Below are 6,000 nucleotides of genomic sequence, written 5' to 3'. Positions count from 1 at the left end.
TATACAAATACAAGTGTCTTCCATTTGGTGTCTCTTTGGTGCCGGCCATTTTCCAGCAGTTCCTGCAGCAGCTTACTCAGCCTATCCTTGCCTGCATGAATTATCTGGATGACATCTTCGTCATGGGCGTTCCCGCCAGGAGCATTTGCAAAACCTCAGCGTCTTATTTCAGGCTCTGCAATCTGCAGGTTTACGCTGTCGGCTGGACAAGTGTTGGTTTTTTCAACTGGAAGTGGAATACTTAGGCCACTGTGTTAGCAAAGATGGCATTCGTCCTTCGGGTAACAGTGTCACAGCCATTGTAGCCCTTCCTTGTCTCAAGGACTTATATGAACTCTAGGTGTTTTTGGGCAAGGTTACTTATTACTTAAAGTTCTTACCGCAAGCTGCCTCCATTGCTCAACCTCTCAATTACATGCGTCACAAAGGGGTACTTTTTGATTGGACTCCTGCCTGTGACCAGGCTCTTCTTCATTTATAGGCAATGCTAAAGTCTGCCCCTCACCTTACTCCCTTCTCTCTGGACCGCCCCTTGGTTGTGGCAAATGATGCATTGGCATGTGGTATTGGGGCTGTCCTCGTGCATCGGGATACCGATGGCTCTGAACAGCCCATCACTTATGCCTCTAATACATTGACCCAAGCACAACGGAACTACTCCCAGATTGAAAAAGAGGCCCTGGCAGTCGTGTTTGCCATCCAAAAATTTCACACATATCTCTTTGGGACAAAGTTCACCCTCTTGGCGGATCATAAACCCTTGGTTACGCTTTTCAGATCCCACTCTCACCTCCCAGAGTGGATGGCTCAACATCTCCAGCGCTGGGGGCTATTTTTATTAAATTATGCTTAAACCGTCTGGTATAAGCCCATCGCCCACCATGCTAACACTGACACTTTGTCACATCTCCCAGCGGGCCCCGATCCTGCCTTTGACCAACAGGAGGTCCTCTGCTTTCACACTGATTCTGCCTGCCGGGATGTGCTGGATGGTCTGTGTCTTAGGGCTGCTCACATTGCTGCGGCTACCCGCTGCCACCCTATCTTGCAGCAGGTTCTCCTCTACCTGGTCCACAGGTGCCCCTCCTATGTTACTCATCAGATGCAGACCGATTTCAGCCCCTGGCGCCATCTGTCCCACAGACTCTCCGTGGTCGATGATATCCTTTGATAGCCACGGAGTTGGATGCCCATCGGGTGGTCATCCCTCTAGATTTGCGGCTTCAGGTGTTCAGTTTGTTACACCGCAGGGACTGGGGTATGTCTTGTATGAAAGTTTTGGCTCATCGGCACGTGTATTGGCTCGGCATCGATGGCGATATTGACCGCCTGGTCCGTGGGTCCACTGTGTGTGTGTGCGCCACCAGGCAAGCCCCCCTCAGTTGTTTGCACTCTGAACTGTGTCCACCAGCCCTGGAATCGCATCCATATCGATTTTGTGTGCCCATTTTTGGGGTCTATGTGGTTACTTATCATTGATACCTACACCAAATACCCATATGTTTTCCACATGGCATCCACCACCACAGAAGCTGCCCTCATGGCCCTGGCCCAGGTTCTTGCCATCCTCCTTCCGTGACTTCTGTCAGGCCAATGGTATCAAACATATCTGAAGCCCACCCTTCCTTCCATTGTCCAATGGTGCAGCAAAGAGGCAAATTTAAACAACAGTTCATGAAGGCAGCTGACACATCTCCAACCACGCCGGCCCTCACCCTGTTTTTGAGCAGCTATCGCACTATGCCAATTGACGGACATAGCCTGGTGGAGCTCCTCCATGGTCGACAGCCGCGGACCCTGCTCCATTTGCTGATGCCATCCCCCTCCCATCTCCACTCCTGGCCCTCTCAGCATTACACCCCCAGCGCGGCCATGTGGGCCCGCGAGTACGGGTGCAAGGTGGGTTGGACACCCGCTATGGTCATCTCAGCCCATGAGTGGCATGTGATGTCAGTGCAGACATCGAAAGGGTTGGAGCACCCTCATCATAATCAGCTCTGCCTGCGTGACCCCACAGGACTCACGCCACCACCTCCTCCTCCTCTACCTGCTTCAGGTACGGACGTGATCCTCGAGTTGCTGCCACTGGCCCCGGTTGCCATCTCCCCGCAGGCATGCCACCAGCCTTCCCCAGCCCCGGGTGGATTAGCGGCTCCCTCCGCCACCCTGGTCTCCGGGAGAGCCATCATGGACACCTCGGGCATTCCTTTCTCTCTGCCAATGGTGGTTGATGAGCCCGGTTCTTCTTCCCACTGCCGACCACCTCGGCACCATCCAGGGTATTCCCGCCCCTGCGCTCAAGTTTCAGGGGGGAGGTACCTTGTACCATGTGCCACAGGTTTCGAATCTGCACCAGATTGCATGGACACCGAAGACCACTAGAAGTCTCTACACCTTCACGCCATAAGCCGTGATCGTGGTCATCTCCTAGCTCACGTATAATGTTAGGGTGCCACGGTGGAACACGTAGTCCCAGCGCCCAATAGCGATGTCCTCGATCATGTAATTAAGCGCCGGGCTATCGCTCAGCCAGTCAGTCTGATCTTTGCTTGTGTCTATTGACATTTCGACTACAGACAGCATGTTTACAATACTTTGTTCCATGTACGAGTGGACGTGGTTGATTTGTGAGGTTTTCTTGTGACTCTGTTGCTTCTTGCTTGTTGTTGTTCATAAGGTCTTGCTTGGTTGTCCTTCATTGTTTATGTCTGTCCTTTCCTGTTTATGTTGTTGTTCATGGGCCAATCTGCGCTTTCCTTCATGGGAACAGAATCTGTTATTTAGAAGCTTAAACACTAAAATGTTCCATTGTGCACGAAGTACACATTTTGTTGCACATCTAAAGGCACATTTACTGACAGGTTGAGTAGATCATTCTCTGTGAAATTACGATAACTTCATTCATTGAGCCTGGGTGGAAGAAAGTTAGGCCTCACCAAAGAGTCACCAACAATGCTCGCCCAAACATTGAAAGAAAATCTTTGTTGATGACATGCTTCAACAGTTGCATGGGTATTGACGTCTGACCATATATGCTGTTTGTGAAAATCTAATTGAAATAACTCCTCATCTGTAAACAGCATCATTGCACTAAAATTAGAGTTGACACTTCTTTTTCTAAATCATTCACAGAAGAGTACATATGCAGGAAAATCAGCTGCTGGTGGTGCCTGCACATACTGCAAATGGTATGGTTGCAGCTGGCCCTAATTTAACACTCACCAGACAGTCATATGGTCAACATTCAGTGTTGCAGCTACATGTCTTGTACTGACACTAGGGTTGTTGTCAACTTCATGAAGAATTGCCACCTTCCGTTGCTAAGTCCAAATCTTTCTAGGCCTCACTGGGTCACAAGTATCATGCTTAAATGTCCCATGTTTCCTAAGATGGTAATTATGAGGCTTCAAATGTTTTCATGTCGGGGCACCTTCATCCTCGAAATCTCTCCCGGTACAAATTCTGAGCTCAAGCGCCATTGCAGTCAACTGATCCCTACATCAAACAGGCATCCATTAAGATGAATAACAGGGGCTATCATTTGTGTGTTTTTAATGGTAGCACAAGCTTCATAGAATATATTTTCACAGATGACAGACATAAGATGAAATTTGAAATATGTTTACAATGTTGAGAAACTCTTTCTGGAGTATAATCTGAGGAGTATAATCTACAGGAGCTATGTCACTTATCTCCAAAGTGTTAATGATCCATCACTTCTTGATTCTAAATGAAGTTGTTTCTTAGGTTCTTCAGTTTGAGCTGGTAATCACTCACTTGTGGATAACTGTTATGTGAGTGAAACCATTTATTTAATGTGAGGGCTTCTAGTTCCTCTGTCAAATTTTGGACCTTCACTTCTCCTTCAGAATATTCAGTTTTTTTCATTGCTTGATTATGTGTGTTTCTGTCAGTCATCCTGTTTATATACTCCTGGAACATATTTCCCACACCAACTAATTTACACCAGTATCTTTTGGAATTATTGCTTTTTTGGCAGATTGATGTCTTACTTGATAGTAAATACTCTCTTCTGATCTTTGGAGTGTATGTTGATACCCACCACTCACATTGTTTTCTCTCTTGGATCTTTCCTCAAGTAATCATCCCTGTCTGTATTTAATATATCCAATCCTTCAGTAAAAGTCAACAATTCATTGACCCACTCCAGCCTCAGTAGCAAATCTCTTTCCTTCCTAAATAAGGCAAATGCTGAACCAATACTTTAACCAGCAGTTTTTCAACTATTGGATTGTCTAAATATTTTGATTGGGTCAAATGTAATTCTACACTGAAGTGCCAAAGAAACTGGTACAAGCATGCGAATTCAAATACAGACATATGTAAACAGACAGAATATGGCACTGCAGTCGGCAATGTCTATATATGACAACAAGTGCCTGGCACAGTTGATTGATTGCTTACTGCTGATTGAATGACAGGTGAGTTTGAATGTGGTGACATAGCTGATGCATGAGTGATGGGACGCAGCATCTCTGAGGTAGTTATGAAGTGTGTATTTTCCCATATGACACTTTCATGTGTGTACCGTGAGTAACAGTATCCAGTAAAACATCAATTCTCTGACATTGCTGCGGCTGGAAAAACATCCTGCAAACATGGAACCAATGATGACTGAAGAGAATTGTTCAACGTGACGGAAGTGCAACCCTTCTCCAAATTGCTGCAGATATCAGTGTTGGTCAATCAACAAATGTCAGCATGTGAAACATACAATGAAACATCATTGATATGGGTTTTAGGAGCCAAAGACCCACTCATGTAACCTTGATGAAAGCTTTACACCTTTCTTGGGCCTATCAATGCTGACATTGGACTGTTGATGACTGGAAACATGTTGCCTGGTCAGACGAGTCTCGTTTTAAATTGTATTGAGTGGATGGACGTGTACGGGTATGGGGACAATCTCAGGAATCCATGGACCATACGTGTCAGCAAGGGACTGTTCAAGCCGGTGGAGGATCTGTAACGGTGTGGGATGTGTGCGGTTGGAGTGATATGGGACCCCTGATATGTCTAGATATGACTCTGTCTGGTCACTTTCATCCATTCATGTCCATTGTGCATTCCAATGGACATGGGCAATTCCAGCAGGACAATACGACACCCCACATGTCCAGAATTGCTATGGAGTGGCTCAAGGAAAACTCTTCTGAGTTTAAACAATTCCACTGGCCACGAAACTCCCCAGACATGAACATTATTGAGCATATCTTGGATACCTTGCAACATGCTGTTCAGAAGAGATCTCCACCCTCTTGCCCCCAGGGGCTCAGCATTCATTTGCTGGGTACGGGCTTGGCAACCCCGGGGTTCCTGCACTGGGGACTGGAAAGCGCCGCTAGTCCCTTGTCACCATAAGCTCTGGGCATACTTCAACGACCACCGTGCGGCGCTGCGGTGGAATGTTGTGTGTCTCAGGGAATGGGGATCTTGGCTTGGCCGCCTGGATCGTGAGGATGGAATAAACCTCTATAAACAACCCCTCAATCTCAAGGTATGCTGCGTGCCGATGAGATGCATGGCTGTTGAGGTGGAACAGTCATTAGCGGGCAACCTCAGGGGAACCTGCCGCACCTCAGTTGTATAAGGCTTACCTAGGCAAGCGGCACTCTATCTAGGTGGACTCTTAGTTCCCTAGCTGCTCGTGGGACCGAGATGGAACCCTCGAATTCTTCTTCTTCTCTTCCCAGCGGAAAGGGTGGGCTGCTCGTAGGTTCTAACACCCAATCTAACAAGAGGGCTCATGTAGCCAGTCCTCCTGATTCAGGTAGTCGTAACAGAATGCATGCTGCTTTGCAGAATGTGTTTCTTGTAATTAAAAGAAAAGATGGGAGTTTCGCAAAAGTCTCACCATTTTATATCCAGAAGGGCTTACAAGGTATTGCTGGCACACTAAAATCTGTAAAGCGCTTGCAAAATGGCACCTTGTTGGTTAAAACATCTAGCTTCCAGCAAGCCCAGAACCTTCAGAAGGCA

This window comes from Schistocerca gregaria, chromosome 9 (genome assembly GCF_023897955.1).
Source record: "Schistocerca gregaria isolate iqSchGreg1 chromosome 9, iqSchGreg1.2, whole genome shotgun sequence".
Lineage (NCBI taxonomy): Eukaryota > Metazoa > Arthropoda > Insecta > Orthoptera > Acrididae > Schistocerca > Schistocerca gregaria.
This window is presented reverse-complemented; position numbering follows the sequence as displayed.